The 19,136-nt window shown below is 48.7% G+C and overlaps 1 protein-coding gene across 3 annotated transcripts in view; it reads left to right on the forward strand.

Annotated features, from left to right (window-relative positions):
• Positions 1 to 6,138: 6,138 nt before the first annotated feature.
• PTK2B (protein tyrosine kinase 2 beta) overlaps positions 6,139 to 19,136 on the forward strand; it is a 125,603-nt gene continuing 112,605 nt past the window's right edge. For all 3 annotated transcript variants that reach the window (XM_081238482.1, XM_081238484.1, XM_081238483.1), the window contains exon 1: positions 6,139 to 6,280. The gene's annotated coding sequence lies outside the window, so the exon portion shown is untranslated. The remainder of the gene's footprint in view (positions 6,281 to 19,136) is intronic.

A 19,136-nucleotide genomic window follows, 5' to 3' on the forward strand; every position in this document is an offset into this window, starting at 1 on the left:
CTTAACGGCGTTGTTAGCTTTTTCACCGCTTAAGAGTTTGCAGTGCACTTTCAAAGATCTGTGCCCGCTCTTGCATTAGTTGCTTACTTATTTTGGGCAGTCTTGTGCCTGCCCCCTGGGGTAAGGCGGGAACAAATGAGAGAAGGGAGCAGTGGAAGATCTCTGAGAAGATCCGATTCTTGTCCCGTGGTTGAATAGGCGGGCAAGTCATCTTTCCAAAATCTATTTCCTCGTGAGTGAAACAGAGATCAAGGACGTCTGCAAAGTTAGCTGTGGGAACTGGAATCCAGGCTAAATTCCTGCCAGGTACAGCAGGACTGCGTCTCTCCAACCTGTGTCACGTTGATCACTTTACAACGTTCAGATGTGGGATTCCTTTCCCCTGGAACACTTTCATTTCCGGTTTCCGTTGGAAGACAAGTCTCCACAGATCTCATGTTCCTGTATGCCACCCAGAGACACTGCCTTTTTTGGACTGTCTTTTCAAGGACGTTTCTATGATGAACAGCCTCGGAAGGCAGAGATAATGTCTCCCTCCAGGCAAAGATCTGGCGATCTTACTCTTCATTATAAAATATTTGGGTTCCCTAAGCTTCCTCCTGTGGCCCACATCACGTAGACTTTTGGGAATTAAGTCTCAGGAAACTGGCCCAGATGACTATAATCTGACTATTGCCATTGCTGTTAGTAATAAACTGTCCGTTGACTCAAGAGTTTCAACTACCAGCATTCCTGAAACTGTGGCACGCTAACTTGTGTTGACTAGGGGAAAAAAAAAAAAAAAAAAGCACAACTTAAAAGTTGAGAATTACATCTTATTTGGCGGACAAAACCGAGGACTTCAGCTCTGAGGGACTGCTTGCTCCAAAGAGGTAGGAGAGGATCCAGGATACATAGTTTTTGCAACAAAGACCAGGTAGTCGGAACTTGAAGAAAAGATTACTGTTAAAGAAAACCAGACATCTCAAGTTAGGAAATTTAGCACTTTTCTCTGTATGGGAAGATGCAAGAGTCTGGGCTCGCTAATTGATCTGCACCTCAGCTCTCTGAGGCCAGTATCCTGTGCTTTCTCATCCTGAGTCTCTTCGGGGTGCATCACTGGGGGGAGGGGGGCAGTGGCTGCAGCAGTTGACTGCTAGGTCGGGGTAGCGTTAATGTGATGGCTTGATGGCTGCAACATCCTTTGTTTACTGATACAGCACGCAGCATTTTTTTCCATTGATACTTGTTAGCTTGCAAGTAGGCTAAAATCTAGACAATTTCCTTCCAAACTTTTACTCAGAATAGGCCTTTCCCCACAATGCCAAGCTGATGGATGCCACTAAGTGTTATTGCTTTCTGGAGTGTTTCTTATACATGATCAGTGGTCCTCCTGCAGTTACCTGGGGAGCCTTCTAAATAAAAGCACAGATTCTTGAGTCCAGATTCTTTGATCTACTTGCCTCTTTGGGGGGAAAGGCCCAGGACTCTGCATTTTTCACACGCTCTCCAGGTGATTCTCAGGTACACTAAAGTTTGAGGCCCATTGTGCTAGGTCTACTCACCCAGCAAGTAGGTCTCCTGTTAGGCTTACTGGTTCAAAAATTAACCTTCGAGACAATATCCGAAAAGGCCACAAGATGGGGCTAATAACCCCACATGCCAGGCACCTCCCTGGAAAATCTTGTCTCTTCTAGTCTCACTTTCTTTCACTGTTTTATCTATGTGTCCCAGTTGCTCTGCGAATCTGTTTTGCTGTATGGGTGTTTCATTCTGTTCTTATGATGTCCCTTGTTTGTTTTGTTGTTGGTTTTTTTCTCAACTCTCTGAGTAGGGCCACAAATCAAAACAAGGGTAAAGAGTAGAAATTAACAAATGGATCTTTTTTTTTTTTCCTTTAAGAATACAAAGGTTAACATTAAACCAGTAAGGTCCTCCAGTCTTTCTGGAAATCTGGAAAGGACTTGGTCCTATTCCAAGCACCACCATTAGCCAGGGGCAAGACCTGGGGCATAATATTTCACTTTCCTTACTTCCTTTTTCTCAACTGTAGAAGGAAAGATTGGACTAATTGCTCCAAATTCTTACCAGCTCAGACACTCTGAACTTTTTTTAATTCTTTGCATAATTTCAGGAAAGAGGGTGATTAAGATACAGAGACCAGGAAAGAGAAGTCTTGGTGATTGTAACTAATGTGTCACCACCTCCTGTTTCTTCTTCCAGTAGAAAGGACCTTCTTCGGAGGCCCTGAAGTTCAGGTCCTCTGTATACCAGCTAAACTATTGCAAAACTCAACCGGCAGTTCTCACTGCTATAACTTGCCCCATCCCATCCCATCCCCAGGCGTCTTTGCCAGGCACTGCCACATTTCCAACCCCCCTGCTATCACCATGTACACTTATGTAAGGAATGACAACTCTTTATTAAGTGTCGTGTTAGGAAAAAAAAATATTCCTAGGTGAAGAAAGAAGAACGGCTTTTTTTTTTTCCTTTTTAAAGCAGATGACTAGAAAGTGACTACTGCAAATAAAAGGCAGAGATTGTTAGATGAGATAAAAAAGCAAGACCCAACTATATGCTACCTAAAAGGAACCCACTTAAATATAAGCCTACAAGTAAGTTAAAAGTAAAAGGATAGAAAAAGATATACCATGCTAACACGAATCAAAGAAAGTTGGTGTGGCCCTATTAATATCAGACAAAGCAGATTTAATATCAAAGAATATTATAGGGATAAGGAGGATGACTGCTGTATTTGACAGTCACAGGGCTGGCAGTAGCAAGAACCATTTTCAGAAACGGGCAACCAGAGGTGCAGGTGCACTTGAACTTGTTCAGCAACGTTACCAAGGACATCTTAGAGGAAATCACTGTAGTCTGATGCTTGATGTTGGACACAGTGATGGCTTAGCCCTTCTCTGAGGCCTCTGCCATGGAGAAAGGAGGGTAGGGGCTCTGAGTTTAACCTTGTGAAATAGGCAGAGCAGGTAGTCCTTAGTTTTCTATTCTAGATTAGGAGATATGAGCTCAGAGAGATGGATTCACCTGCCCAAGGTCACATAGTCCCTCTAGACTGGATCCTTCCCATGTGCATTTAAACCTGCATCTTAAACAAATGATTAAACAGCCCTCTTTCAACCCACAGCCCCCTCAATCACCCGCATCTCTCAAGTCCTCCTTCAGCCAAGACATGCTGCTTCCATGACTTCACTTCCAGTTCACTCATCAGCCTGCCCCATCCAACTTTTGCCTCTTCGTTAAGTTTGCTCCTGGCAAGAGCCTGACCTTAAGATCTCTGCTCCCTCTTACTCTGCCCCAGACCATCTCATCCATTCCTGTGGTTTCAGAGGCCAACCAGAAGCTCATCACCAGCTCAGACCACTTTACCGAGCTCCAGTCCCAGCTCCTTTTGGGATGGGAGTGGGGGACAGGTTAGGAGAACCCTTTTCACAAGTCTGGGCATAAGACAAACAGACCATGAACCATGGTAGGGGCAATAGGACTTGAAAGAAAATGATGAGTAGGAAAAATGCTTGGAAGAATTCCCAGAACCTAGAGATAGAATGGCTATGGGGTAATAAAGGAGAGTCAAAGGTGATTCAGGATTTAACACTTGGTTCCTGGGATAATGTTACTGACACTCATGGGGAACACTGGAAAGGACTGTGTTGGGGGAGCCATGTGATTCAGGGTTGAAGACTTGAACCTGGGGTGAGGGTGGAGCCTTTAAATGGAAAATTCAAAGTGTTTTTTTCTTATAGTTTCCTTCTCCTGATGAACCAGCCCCACATTTCTCCCCCCACCTCCAACCAGGGCTTCCCACAATTGCACTGTCTCGGCTTGAGACAGACAGAAGTAGATAGAAGGGAAATTTTTTTCTTCTTCACTGGCATAGGTCACTATCCCAACCCACAAAGAGCCATGGGTAGAATTTTTAAGAGCCTTTATATAGAGTTCTAGGCTCCTGGAAGTGTTTCTGATAGGTTTTTTTTAGAGGCAAGTAACAGGCAGAGATGTTTGACCCTGTCACCTTAGCCTTTCACGGGCACCACTGGACAGAGCATAAGAAGACCTGAAGACGGAGTCATCCACTGCAGGGAGTTTCTCAAGGTCTCTTTCATAAGTAAAACCTATGATGCTACGATGCTAGGAGCTAGATATTTGGAGCTGCAAAAAGATTGCTGAAGACTTCAACAACCTCAACATTTTGAATACCTGAAAACTTTTCTTTCCCTGAATTAGGACCCAGTGAGAATGTAGTTCATGGATTTGGCCACATGAAGGCAGCATACACAAACTCACCTTTCCTTAAACCAGTCTGGAGTCGCCTTGCTCTTGAGTTCCCACTGTAATCACCTGGCACCAGACTCTCCACAATTCACGCAGGTCCCCAACCTTCACACTGCTGGACCTTCTTCGCCTCATTCCCGTGCACAGAAAGACGGATGGGCCACCTGCTTGCTGACACCCTCTGACAATCTTCCTCACAGAGTGGTCGGTGAGTGCCTCATCTTCCCACATATGTCCCCTGCTAACTCCAGTTTACCCCATCTGACTTGCCTTGTCGCCCAAGCCCTAGCCAAGGTCTCCCTCGATACCTACTTGTATGTCTTCTCACTGCTTTGCAGACCCTGGCATTACCTGGTGCTGAGAACGTGGCTGATCGGTGGACGGGATGAACAAGTCAGAGCTCCAGCAGTCGTGTTCGTGAGCTCCGTCATGTGGGTTCTAAGTTACCCTGAGTGAGTGAGTGGGCCCCAGGCACAGAGATTCTGATTTTCAGTAGACCTGGAGTGGCATCCAGGTATCTGCTTTTTTTTTTTTTTTCTGGCCGCGTTGCATGTGGGATTTTAGTTCCCTGACCAGGGATCGAACCCGTGTCCTCTGCATTGAAAGCTCAGAGTCTTAACCACTGGACTGCCAGGGAAGTCCCAGGTATCTGCATTTTAAAAGCTACAGGTAGTCCACTGATCGTACTTGGAGGAACACTGATTTTCTGATTTTGTGGCCTTGGACATGTTAATCTTTTAATCTCGGTTTTCTTTTCAGAAAATGGGAAGAATTAAAGGAAACGTAAACATAGATGAAATGTTAACTGAGTGCTTCCTTAGCACAGTGGTTGGCATTTAGACATGGCTTTTCTCCTGGGGTGACCCGTCTGCTGAGTTTGGGGTCGGGGGTGAGAGAGTCTGGGGGTGGGTATAGTGTATGCAGGGCTGTCACATGTGGCTGCACAACGCCAGGGGGCACCATCCTCAGAGACGTCTTTGTGAATAGCATCCTCTAGAACCGTGGGAGATCCCCACCCTTCACAGGATACAGAATGAAGAAGTTTGGGGTGAGGACTCTGGAAAGGAGCCCTGAGGGTGTGGGGCAACACTGACACACCAGCTTTTTGACCTTATGCTAAGCCCGGTTCACCTCCTCCTACGCAGGAGAAAGTCTGGAATCTTTCTAGTGATAGGGAAAGGGGTTGCTAAGTGCCTTGACTCTCACTGCCCTGCTGGCCTGAGTGAAGAGGTAAACCAGCCTCTTGATTTAGGCAACAAACCAAGTGGCCTGATGTAGAGATGGAGTGAGAAAGGCTGCCCAGTTTCTGTGACTATTCTTGTGCCTCTTGTCCTGGCCGGTACAGCGCAGGGACCTGGTCCGTGGCGTTCAGGCCCCTTGACCAGTTCTGCTAAAGCTCCTGGTGATATTCACCTGATTTCTGGTGCCCCCCAAAGGGCCTGGGCACTTTAGGGCTTGAAGAGACCGGGAGGGACACTGATGCTGAGAGCGTGGCAGGTGAGTCTCCAGCTCTGAAACATACCTGGGGGCTAAGAGGAAACGCCAGCCTCTAAGTGTGGCCTCCCAAAGTTTCCAAGTGGACAGGAAGAAAGAGGGAGGGGTGGTAGGAATGGGGGGCTCAACTGCTCACGAAGGGGGGGGCGGGCACAGAACAGCAGAAGACCCCACCTAGGGTCGGGGCGTGGCAGAGATGGCCCCCCATCTCTGGGCACGTGCAGCTCCGGAAACTGGCGGCGGCGTCTATTTCAGAGTTTATGGTAAGAGGCTGGAGCTGCACACGCTCGGCACCGCAGACAACACACCCCACCCTTTAAGGAAGTGGGGAGGAGAGCAGTAGGGGTGTGGTTAAGTCGGAGAAGGAGAGGGGAAAACACAAACCTGTCAGCGCTGTTTCTCAGCGGAGGCCTCCGGAGCCGCCGCGCACCCCTTCAGAAGAACCCCTCTCCTGCCGCCGCCCCGCCGCACCTGGCCGAGCCGAGGAGCCGCCGCCGGAGTCGGCGCTTCGCTCCGTGTGAGTCCCCTCCCGCGATCGCAATCGGGGCTGAGCGCCCAGCCAGAAGGTGGAGGCTGGACGAGGCGGGAGGGTCGGGGTGACTCCGGGATTGCGGGGACCCGGACGGGACCGGGAGCCGCGGACCCAGAAGCGGGCGCTGCGGCGTGGGGCGCTCCCGGGGCCGGCGAGCCCTCCGCGGAGGGAGAGGGATTCCATTTTTGGAGTTAATTTGAGACGAAAGGGTGTTTTTCCCTCTTAGTTCTCTTATCAGACAGGGGAGGATGGGGGTGAGGGTGATGGGAGGGCACAGAAAGGCCGCCTGCCTCTAAAGGTCAGGCCAGAGAGCTTTCAGAATCCAACTTCTTCAACTCCTGCCTTAGAGCCTCTGCGCTTCCTGCTTTGCCCCCTGCCGTGCCCTGCAGCTCGCCCACCCTGCTCACATTCCCACGCACACCCCACTGCGCTCCCCGCCCCCCAAAGGGCATCTTCTGAATCAAGCGCCGACTGGAAGCAAGCAGGGCTCTGCAGGGGGGTAGAGGCAGAAGTCTGTGCGTGCGTGTGTGTGCATGCGCGCGTGTGCGTGTCTGTGAGTGTGTGTGTGTGTGTGTGCCTGTGTGTTGTGGGGACTAAAGTTAACGCTCGCTGCCCCCCCGGGTCTTTGTGACATTACTTCGGAATGCCCCTAAAGGGTTAAGTTCTGTGCCGCCTTCTCCTCCTGTCAGGCTGTGCGTGGGCAAAGCCTTGGGTGGGTGAACAGGCAACATATGGGTGCTGTTCTGAGCCCACCGAGCCCCACCACCTGCCCTAAACGTCAGCCATCTGACACTTGCGTCTCCCCACACGCCATGCTTGGAGCTCAGTCCAATTAGGCTTCTCCAAGGGATCAGGGAGGGGAGAAGGAGAGCCGAATTTTGGACACACAGGGGGCATTCGCCGGGGGCGCTCAGAAACCAGAAGAGGAAGAGCTTTCCCCGGACCCACAGCTGGACGTTTGGTTCGAAAAGATCAGGGAAGGGGCCCAAGGAGGCCTCTCCCTTGAGGGCAAGGAATGCAGGTGTGGACCGAACCCCAGCCTTTCCCAACTCCTCGCGGGGAGGGCGAAGAGGAAGCAGAGACAAAAGTGTGTGTGAAAATGGAAGGAGGGAGGGAGGGAGTCACATGGAGAGAGCAGCTCTGGCACGACACTCTGCTCTCATTCCTTCATTCAATAAGCACTGGCTGACTTCCTACCTGAGACCAGGTGCTGGCGCTGGGCATGGGAGACCAGGGTGCGTGGGACCCAGCCCTGCGCCCCGAGCAGTACCGTGGGGAGGGAGGGAACAGGTGCTGACCAGCCCAGTGCTGGGGGCTGTGGGTGGAGCTGGTCAGCGTGTCCCGGAAGGCTTCCTGGCAGAAGTGACTCTAAGTGGAGACCTGAAGGATTGGTAGAATTAGCCCAGGAGGGAAAGAGGGGCATGAATGGCATAGGGCACAGCAAGTGCTGAGACCTGAGGCCAGAAGCAGCGGGGTGAACCCAGGAAACTGAAAGTAGCTCGGGGTGTTCAGCACATGGAGAGTGCAGGGGCGAGTTGAAGCTGGAGAGGTGGGAGAGACGGCTCCAGAAGGGCCTGCTCTGGCTGCCATGGCAACTCCTGTCACTTGGGCCCTAGAGCCAGCAGCCTCCGACTTGACTCAAGGGTGCGGGGCTGCCAGATTTAGCAAATGAAAATACAGGACACTCAGATTTGAATTTCAGATAAGCAATGAATATTTGTCAAGTATAACTATGTCCCGTGCAATCTTTGGGGCATACTTATACCAAGACATTATTCACTGTTTATCTGAAATTCAAATTCAACTGGACATCTGGTATTTTATCTGGCACCTGTCCTCTAGGGGAAAGCTGAGGATGCTACAGTGCTGGGAAGTGAAGGGTAGGTAGTGTCCAGGCACCAAGGGGACAGTCTCAGGACATATTATCTTTTTTTTTTCTTTTTTTATTATTTTAAAAAATTTATTAATTTTTAATTAATTTTTATTGGAGTATAGTTGCTTTACAATGTTGTGTTAGTTTCTGCTGGACAGCAAAGTGAATCAGCTATATGTATACATATATCCCCTCTTTTTTGGATTTCCTTCCCATTTAGGTCACCACAGAGCCCTGAGTAGAGTTCCCTGTGCTATACAGTAGGTTCTCAATAGTTTTCTATTTTATACATAGTATCAATAGTGTACATATGTGAATCCCAATCTCCCACTTCATCCCACCCCCGCAGCCCAGGACATATTATCTTGTAACCAATCCTTCTAGATTCCACTTTGGGGCTCCTTCACTGATTGAGCATGTTATTTCTTAAAAACAAAAGAAAGACAATTCCTTGGTCTTTGGAGCCCCATGAACCTGGATTCAAATGCCAGCTTGGCCACTTGCCTGCTGTGAGGGCTTACATAAACCACTTAACTCCTTGGAACCCCAGAATCTCTTTTCAGAAATGAGGATAAGAGTATCTGTTCGTTCAGGTTGTGGGGTGGATCCGTGGTAATGTATGTAAATTGCCCAGGGAGTGCTGAAGAAAAAGTGGTAGATATTAATCTTCATAGCACTTTCACAGGGGTAACCAAAGTAGCATCCCTGAAGTGCTTGGGGCTCGTTTATTTCTGTTTATATTTATTGAGCCCTCAGAGGTCGCAGGGGAAGTACGTGGTGGAGGTCCTTCTCCTAGTGAGAGAGCGGGTTAGCTCCTGAGCAGAAAGGGAGAGCTGGGGTCAGTTTTCAGCTTTGTCAATGACGTGCTTCCCAGATGCTCTGGAAGACCCTGGGGAAGGGGTGGCCATAACTCAAAGTTGAATTAGATGAAAGGAAATGTGAATGAATTAGAAGGGAGAATCCAAGTAACACACCCAGCACAACTGACATAGACAAATGTGCCATAAAATTTAGCTGTCAATATTCCCATTTTTATAAGGAGTACCTTATTAGAAAAATAGAGCTCAGGGGTAGAAGAAGTAGGGATGCCTTGTTTTGACTTTAATGGCAGCATTTATTTATTTATTTATTTATTTTTACATCTTGATGGGAGTATAATTGCTTAACAATGGTGTGTTAGTTTCTGCTTTATAACAAAATGAATCAGTTATACATATACATATGTTCCCATATCCCCTCCCTCTTGCGTGTCCCTCCCTCCCACCCTCCCTATCCCACCCCTCCAGGCGGTCACAAAGCACCGAGCTGATCTCCCTGTGCTATGCGACTGCTTCCCACTATCTATCTACCTTACGTTTGGTAGTGTATATATGTCCGTGCCACTCTCTCCCTTTGTCCTAGCTTAACCTTCCCCCTCCCCATATCCTCAAGTCCATTCTCTAGTAGGTCTGTGTCTTTATTCCTGTCTTACCCCTAGGTTCTTCATGACATTTTTTTCCTTCTTAAATTCCATATATATGTGTTAGCATATGATATTTGTCTTTCTCTTTCTGACTTACTTCACTCTGTATGACAGACTCTAGGTCTATCCACCTCATTACAAAGAGCTCAGTTTCGTTTCATTTTATGGCTGAGTAATATTCCATTGTATATATGTGCCACATCTTTTTTATCCTAATGGCGGCATTTATAAGAGCGAATTAGGGGGCCTTCTAGAAGGGAACCTGGAGGGAGTTAAGAATTTGTTAAGAGAAAGAGGAAATGGAAGGTGTGTTTCCCTTGTGGCAACCACTGGGTTACACATGGTCCCTCTTTGTAGTGGCTAAATCTCCCCACCCCCCTGCCCAGTGGTAAGCATTTTGTCCCCAGTTCTTTAGAGCAGCATTTGCCAAACAGTGTTCAGAGAAACTCTCTGCCATGAGATAGTTACAGGTGTTGCCCTGCTGAAATGCTCCAGTGAGCCCACTCTCGGAGATTTGTCCGGCGTATGTGTATGATCAAGGCTATGGTCAGTTCCTCAGAAAAGACACCTGTATCGCTGGACTTACTAGCATCCCCTAAATTTGACTGTAGACCCCTTGTAGTGGGTTTGGGGGACACCTACTACCATCTCAATGGAAATAGCACTCCACTCCTACTGACTGTTGATGTAGGTGCCGTTCTGGAACCAAGCAGATCTTTCTGCAGCCATTATTCATCCCATAACTCTAGCCTGGACTTAGTCCTGTCCAGTTTACAGAAGATCTTCAGGGACCGAAGCCCCTGTCCCAGCATCGCTCATCCCTCACAGACACAAACCCCCACTTGTGTCAGCCTAAATCTTCCTACCACAGTTCACACCCCTTTCCCATTGTTTGGAGGACCCTGGAAGAGTGTGTCCCTCTGCATGTAACCCCTCCAGGGTATGGCAGTCATTCCGTATGTTCTTAATATTGTTAAGGAAAGTACAGTTGAGGCAGGGGAGGGGAGGAAGCGTCCCCTGGGTGAACCCCGAGTGGTAGGTGTCCTATTCCTACTTTTCTCCCTGCCCAGAAGGCTCATAGGCTCGGGACTCTGTGGCCCTGGCCTCCCAGATGAATGGATCTCTGAGGTGGCCGGAATAAAAATGGACAATTGCTGAGGTCCTTGGGCAGAAAGGGTGGTAATTAACAGAAGTTCTTGCTGGCTCCCCAATCAAGAATGTCTCTTAGACTCTGGGCCAGTTCTAGGGTAAAGGCGGAGGAGCAGAGAGAGTGGTGAGAGTCTCCGAAACACTAGCGTGGTTGGTGGTCCAGTGGTCCAGCGCCCGGACTTGGTCAGTCAGCCTGGGTTCCAGCTCTGGCTCTGGGACTCACTGTGTGACCTTGGCTAAGTCGTGCAGCCCTCTCTTCCTCGTCTCTGAGATGATGACAGGGCTTTTTGTGAAGCTATACCAGGAGTAATATTCCAAATATCAACAGCCACTAAGGCATGGGCAGGGATCTAACAGAACTGAGCCTGCTGTACCAGGGGCCACAGGGAACCTGGGAGGTGGACGAGGCAGGCAGGCAGTCAGGGCCGTGGGGGTGTGTGGGGGGGACATTTACAAGCTTGGATGGACTAGTCCAGTATTTTAATGTCCCAGATGGCCCTATGCACCAGCTTAATAACCTTGGCTGTACATAAGACATTCCGTCCTTTTTCAGGCACACAGTAGGCACGCAATAACTGTAGCTCTTCTTGTCATTCTAGTTCATACTTTGAGTTGATCTGAGCTGGTGGGGAAGGGCCATTTTGTTTTCCCCCCTGGGGAAAAAGGCCATGTTTTGAGGGGCAGAAGTGGGCTTCTCCTGTGCATCATGTACAAGACAGAATTTGCTTCTTGCCCCCAACCTGCATCCCCACCCCCCACCCCCAGTGCCCTGTGTCTGTGACAGCCTGGCCTGATTAGCTCTGTAGCCAGCAAAGAGACTTTCTACCGCTGCCCACCAGACACTGGAGTCCGCATGGCCACTGAAGGCGCTCAGAGGGCTGACAGGCAGGGGAAAATGGTGGCTTCGGTTTCCGGGGTTCTAGGCACCCAGCATGAAGCTCTGAGCCATGCGAGGGGGCGGCAGTGGGGCAGGGCACAGCTCTTTTGAGTCACTCTGCCATTTCCCAAGGTATAATTATTACTCATGATGACGGTTTGATCAAGAGAGCAGGCTGGAGACTGCGTATTCCGATGCGCTTTTTACCTAGACACGAGGCGTGGGTTGATAGGAGTGCAGGATTTTGTCTCCAGGTGACCCTCTAGGTGGGCTGCGGATGGGCTGCAGACCCCACCCAGCTCTTACCTTGCCCAGCACTAAACGCAGCTGGTCAACGTGATTAGAGCTAAGATCAACCACCACCAAGGCCGTGGAAGGGGAGCCTTCCCCTTTTCTATCCTGGTGACAGTTCACTAACATTTTCCTCCTCTCCCGTCACCTTCTTCCCTTTTTACGCCCTGAAATCCACCCACGCAGAACCTGGCCCCATCGCTCGCTAGGCAGGAGCTCAAAGGAATGTACTCGCCCGGAGTTTAGAGCTTGCTGCTGGGTTTAGTTCTCGACTCGTGGACTAGTGTCCCCTTCAATAGGCCAATTCTCCCAACAACTTTGAGGGCCCCAGGACCGCAGTCCCCCCGTTTCATGCCCTTTCTTTCTCTAAGGGTCTTCCAGCTGCCTCTCAGGCTCCCCACTTGTTGCAGTCCCACTGGGACACATGTGGGCCCATTGGGAATTCTGCCCTGAGTTCGGGTTTTGCTCTTCTGGGGGAGGGGTACCATTTCCCACCGGTGAGGGACCCGTCCTTCCTCTGGTCCCTGCCACTTGGAGCATCACGTGTTTTTCTGGTTTCTAAAGAAATGTCAACTGTCTCTTCCTCCCCCGCACCTAGCCTCAAGCACTCTCTTTGTTCTTCCGGAGCTTTGGGGGTGAGAACCCAGCTCCTCTCCCTGGCTCAGGTGTACACTCTCCCCACCCCCAGTTCCAGCTCCAGGCAGGTTACCGGAGACCTGATACTCCAGCACCTTCGAAGATGCTCTTACCGGCATCGGTTTACCTTTGATCTGCTATATACACAGATGCTGGGCACAGAAACATGGCCACGTCCATTTAGGCCCCTGTGAGTGGTTGTCCCGAGCTGAAGTTCTCAAGCCCCCAGCTCAATGCTGGCAGACTGTCCGCCTGGGTGAGTGGACAGACGGTCAGGGGTCAGGAGACACGGCTTTGGTCTAGATTCTTCCAGTTGCTAGCTGTGTGACTTTGGGTAAGTCGCTTCACTTTTCTCATCTGAAAATGAAGATATAGTACTGCATCCCTGATAGGGTCATTGAGGGAAACACTTGGCTTACGTGAAAATGCCTCATAAAGCACTGCCGGGCAGGATCCCTGGAAAGATGAAGAGTTTGGGTCAGAATGACGTGGGTTGAGTCTTGACCTGTCACTTTTTCCTTGGTTGGCATTGCCTAGCTACGTAACCCCTCGGAGCCTGAGTTTTCTCACCTGTGACTCACTCTTGGCATTTGTTCAGTATTTCTCCCCTCCTTCAGCCCCCCCGTCACTCAGAGTATATAACCTTTCCCCCCGTTTGAGGAACTGTATCTGTCCTCAGGGAGTTTACAGTCTGCTTGGGGATGTCATACATAAAGATACATAACTGTAAGACAAGATGGGGACTTTTGGTGCCATAAAAGAGGCACCAATAAAGTGCTATATGAGGTCAGAGAACGGAGAGAGGTCTTCGGTCTGGGTTGTCTGGGAATGCTTCTTGGAGGAAGGGGCATTTGGAAAAGCTCTCAAAGGACGTCCAGTGTATGGCCACGGAAACTTGGAACGGTGGCTGTGGTCAAAGAGTGTAAATAAAAGGGAGGTGGCGAGGCGTGATTTGAATGACTCATTTTGGCTGGAGCCAAGAGTATCAAAGGGCAATTAAGTTAAGGGTGGAAACTTACATAAGGCTCAAGCATGGTGGCTGAAGGGTTTGGACATCATGCTGAAGGCTGTAGGGAGCCACTGGACTTTCTTCTAAAGGCTGCAGAGAGCTCTCGAGATATGAACTTGGGTGAAGGGGGCATGATCAGATTTGGGCAGCAGTGTATAAAGTGGATCAGAGAGTAAAGAGCTTGACCTCAAAGGAGGGGCGTGTGGGAGTCTCAAGAGTCTGGATAAATTCTGTAATCTGGGATGATTTGTGGGTCCTGGAGAATATCTGCTGGTCAATCAGAGGCTTCTATGGTCTCTGAGTGGAAATTGGTCCTTACATGGATTTGAAAGCTGTAGGGTTTATGGGAGCATCAAATTGTTTAGGTTATGTAAGTAGTTTGTCATTCCCCTTAATCTTCTCCTTCCTCTGTGTTCTCAGTTCATACGTAAGCCCTTTCCCATGGACCTCATCTTTGGTAGCGATGCACTAAGTGTCAGCCTGTCTAGAGGTCTCATGGAAACCTCTGTATAGCAGCCTCCTGGAGAGTCATGCACTTCAGTCTCCCGCCCCCTTATCCACCGTCATCAGTTCCGACAACTCCTGGTCTCCCCCTCCTGTCTGACCCTCCTCCCTCGCTTCAGCTCTCCACTTCCAAGAATGTGTAAGAGTAACTCTAAGAGTTTCCACTTGAGTAACTCATCTTCAGTGTTACAGGCTGAAAACTAAACTCATCGTTTTCTTACACCAAACCGTCTCCTTCTGGCATCCCGCCTGTCCATGTAGTTGTAGTTCTCCTAGATGCTCAGGTCAAAAACCTTGGAATTATCTTCCCTTTCTCCTCTGCTCTTATCTTACCCATCACTAATCCTGCAAATTCTTTCTTCATGCCTCTCATTCCTTCCCCTCCTTTTCCGTGCCCCTACCCTGGTCTGACCCATATTACGCAACATCACCTGACGTTACCTAAGAACCTCTCCTTATTTCTAGTTCCCTCAGAAGCTCCTGTGCCTCTAGGCGAATCCACATCCCTTGCACTTACTGTTTAACGCCCTCTGTAATCTGACCTTCATTTACCTTCTCTTCTTACTTCCCCGTGCTTTCCAAACTAAGCCCTTCACCCCAGCTAGAGCCTGGTCTGCCCACTGGTCTTCATCAAACCTCTGCCCAAGTCCTCTGTCCTGCCTGGACCACCTAGCCCCTTCCACCTTCTTCAGTCAGACTCCTCCCCCAGGCTCAGATCAGGCCCCTCCCACTCTTTTGTTCTTCTTCCAAACTCCCTCAAATTCCAAGGATTGGGGATTCCATGTGCCTCCTTCTCCTACATACTCGTGCCTGGCTCCCCAGGGCCAGATGTGATCTTCCTCATCCCCTGTGCTGGGCTTCACAACAGCCAGTTGCAACAGAGCAGGACCGCATTCTCCCCCAGGGTCGGGATGCTATCCTGGCCTCTTGGGGCATGTGGAGGTTTTCTAGAGCCCAGAGAGAGGGAGTGGGTGACTTAGAGCAGGAGCTTGATAATCCCTTTGCTGAGCTACGCCTGTGTCTAACCCTTTGGATCCTTGCCTTCTTTTCCCCCCTCATCCTCCTGCTTATGGAGCCCCTTCTGGCCAGGCTGAATGACAGGAGAAAAACAGGGAGTAGGAAAAAAGGCAGGGAGCCTTGGTAGAGGGTGAAGTCGCTTTTGGGATACAGGAGAGAGATTTGCAAGGCAGAGGTTGGCAGTTTTTAGTGACCTGGACTTCCACCCACCTGTGCACAGGCCTGGGGCTTGCCGTGGTGGCTGCACTCTGAGCTGTCCAGAGGGTGGCCCTCCATTGTCCCCAGAGTGGCCTCTGAACCTTCTCCCTCTTTCTTTACCTGATTCTCTGTCTAGTAAAACCCTTCCTGTACCTGTTTCCTAAACGCTTAGCTGCCAACCTGTGTTCACTCCCAGGGAGAGGTGTGGCGACAGAGAGAGCGCTACCCAGGGAGCAGACCCAGGAAGTCACTGCTTTGTCACCTTCCTGCCATGTAACCTTGGCTGAGTCACCTGGGTGGGCCAGTTCAAGCCTCAGGGTTTTCATTTGTACTTACAATAACGGGGTTTGGGACTTCTTAACTAGAGGAGAACTTTCTTCAACATGGATATTAGGTTAAAGCCCAGTGTGTAAACCAGGTTAAAGTAGATCTTGCCAGGGTTGAAGCGGGGAGGGCAGGTGCCTGCCAGGCCCTCTGCCCTTTCCACAGTGACCCCTGGGCCCCCCTGCCTTGCGGGGGGACCAGATCATCTGGGATCCTCTCCAGGCCTCCAATTCTTGAAGTCCTCATTGTTTATGTGTCTAAACACACATACACTGGAGAATGGGTCTAGATGCAAGTGGATTCAGTGAAGAATGATCTCAAAATAAAGAATACACCCTGGGGCATGGCGTGTGTATGTGCAAGGGGTGAGCGGGGATTGCATACATAAGTGCCCTGGGAGAAGATGCATAATTTTCACCTCTGAGCAAATGCACATGTTTATGGGAAGAAAGTCCAAAGCTTTCATCTGAGCTCCAGGGAACTTACTGCCCCACCAAACATTAAGAACGACCCACAGGTTTCGTAATCAGTTTTACAAACTTTTCATAGAAATGACCTCAAACTTAAGCTCCGTTTTAACTCGGTTGAACTAGGCTGTAAGCTCTGTTGAGGTCAGAACCGTGTCTGTACTGAGAGTCAGAGGGACAGATGGTGCCTGGCAGTCGACATCTGATATATACACGTGTGCCTCCTGATAAGGAGGATTGTGTAAAAGCAGCTAATGTAAATTTGTAAACATTTCAAAATATTTAATATGATTTTAGCGACGCATGTTTTAAATCACATACTATATAAAATAATACATTACATTTAAAATATGGCTTTCCCCCCAACTCTCCCTGTTTATGAAACAGCCAACGCCTGACTCACATCTTGACATCAGTGTCCTTCTCATCGCTAGAACCCCTTTTTGAATCATCTGTGTTCTGGCTTATATCATCGTCCCTACAGTCTAAAGAGAGTTTGCTATTTCTTATTAACCCAGCAAGTGTTTATTTATATTTTTTAATAACAGCTTTTTGGAGATAGAATTCACATACCGTAAAATTCATCCTTTTAAAATGTACAGTCCTGTGAATTTTGGTATCTTCACAGAGTTGTGCAACCATCACCACTATCTAATTGCAGGACTTTTTTTTTAATCACTCCGTAAGAAACCTCGGCCCATTAGCCGTCAGTCCTCCTTCTCCCCTCCCCCCAGTCCCTGGCAACCACTAATCTACTTTCTGTTTTTTGGATTTGTTCATTCTGGACATTTCATATAAATGGAATCACGCAACATTGCAGGTCTTTTTGTGACTGGCTTCTTAACGCAATGTTTTTAAAGTTTATCCACGTCGTAGCATGTATTGGTCCTTCATTCCTTTAGATTGCCAATTAATATTCCATTGTATGTATATTCCACATTTTGCTTAACCATTCATCAGTTGATGAACGCTTGAGTTGTTTCTACTTTTTGACCATTATGAGTAATGCTGCTAGGAACATTCATGTACAAGTTTTTGCACAGGCATATGTTTTCATTTCTCTTAGTTACATACCTAGCAGTAGAATTGCTGGCTCATGGGATAACTGTGTTTACCATTTTGAGTAATGGCCAAACTTTCCGTAGCAGCTGCACCCTTCTACACTCCCGTCAGCGATGTGTGATCGTTCCCATTCTCGTTAACACTTGTTATTGTCTGTAATTTTGATTTTAGCCATCCTAGTGGCCATGAAGTGGTACCTTGTCATGCTTTTCACTTGCATTTCCCTAATGACTGATGATATTGAGCATCTTTTCTTGTACTTATTGGCCATTCATATGTCACTTTGGAAAAATATTTAATCAAATCCTGTAGAAGGTATTTCCTTTTGATGTCTACAGTATAACTACTTAGTGCATTGCTTTTTGAAAAATGATCTTTTACAAAATTCAGCACTTATAATTGTGAGGCTATGCCCCCAAGCAAAGTTACTGAATCTATATTATAGTACCGTGCTTCCTTTCTTAAAAAAACAGTTCTATCAGGTGACCTTTGTACGCAGCCCAAACTAGCATTTATTGTAGTGATGTCAGGCTAATAATTTTTCCCAGGCCGTATATTTTTGTTCAAAATAGGGTAATCGTGAGAGCAGCCCATACAATGAAAGATTCTAAAAGGGCTAGAATATAAACTTCTTGTTTTGTGACAGATAATTTGGGGAGGGGAAGAGCATATATGATATTGAAAATAGACGGATGGATGGACGAATAACTTTAGGAATAAATGAATGAATGAATGAACCAAGGAGGGAGTGCAAGCTGGTGAGACAGTCAATCAAGCAGCCATACCAATCTGTCCCTTTTTATTTCCTCTTTATTCCCATGGAGAAAACCAGCACTGGTCTTTCATTTAGACTCTGTAGAACCATATATAAATTATTTAAAAAACAGACTTGTAGTTACAAGTTGGAAACAAGATACTATATTTTCTGTTGTCTGGACAGTCTTTATTATCTTCTCTAAAATGGGAGAACCAGAGTCTGCCCAGTTTCTGGAAGTGGTTGAGAAACGCAAAGACCACGTAACATGACTGCGTGGTTGAGGGTTATAAATTGCTGGAGCAGGACCTTTAGGGATATGACGTGGTACAAGGCTTTTCTTGGGTTTGCCCCATTCAGGCCTCGAGCCCACTGCTGCCTTCCCACTAGCGTGAGGACTCGGGGTATCCGGCGCTGGAGGCCTTGCCCCCTCCCTTCTCGGCAGTGGGACAGTCTGACCATCTCAGAAATCACACTCCCTAGTGATTCACCAGCAAATTCCTCCGAGAGGGACTGCCCCGTCCATACTTCCCCTCCAGTCTTCTCTTAAGAAGACACATGTGAGCTGGAGAACAGCACTCCTGAGTTTGGGGTAAGAGTGAGGAAAGGAAAGATGAAGATTGGCAGGCAAGAGGACCAGAGTGGAAGCTGTGGCCAGACGTGTGAAGAAGTGACAGACATGGACAAAGGCTCGAGAGGTGGCTTTTAGAGGCCCAGACCCTGGAGGGGACATAAGTGACGGAGGAGACTGCTCTTTAGAAAGACCTTCACCACAGTCACAGAGCGGGGAGCCACACTGTGGCCTGTTTGGGAAGCTGTGAACAGCTCAGGGAGGTTGGACCCCGCACGATCATCCCGGTTCCGCTGGAGCGTGTATGTTTGGAGGTGGGGGTCGGGGAGGGAGGGACGGTGAAGGGAAGCCTTGGTGGGGGCTGGACCCCTTCCTTCATGGGTGGTGGTCCGTAAGGGAAGTAGGGGGGCACGTCTGGTATATCAGGCAAAGTCTGAGTCCCTTCCCACCCCTTGAGTGCGTTCCTAGGCGGGGTCCCAGCGTTCTCCTGTGACAGTAACAGCTAGGCCTTCCTCCTGTGCCACGACGGCCCTGAGTCTAAGCTGTCCCCACCACCACTCACGCGAATGTTTCTCTTGGTATTAAACCTCTTCAAGGAAGGAGAGTCTGTATTCTTCCTCCTTGAAGTGCTGTTTCCTTCTTTAAGG

The sequence above is a fragment of the Mesoplodon bidens genome, assembly GCF_964165515.1.
Source record: "Mesoplodon bidens genome assembly, chromosome: 6".
In the NCBI taxonomy this organism is placed as follows: Eukaryota; Metazoa; Chordata; class Mammalia; order Artiodactyla; family Ziphiidae; genus Mesoplodon; species Mesoplodon bidens.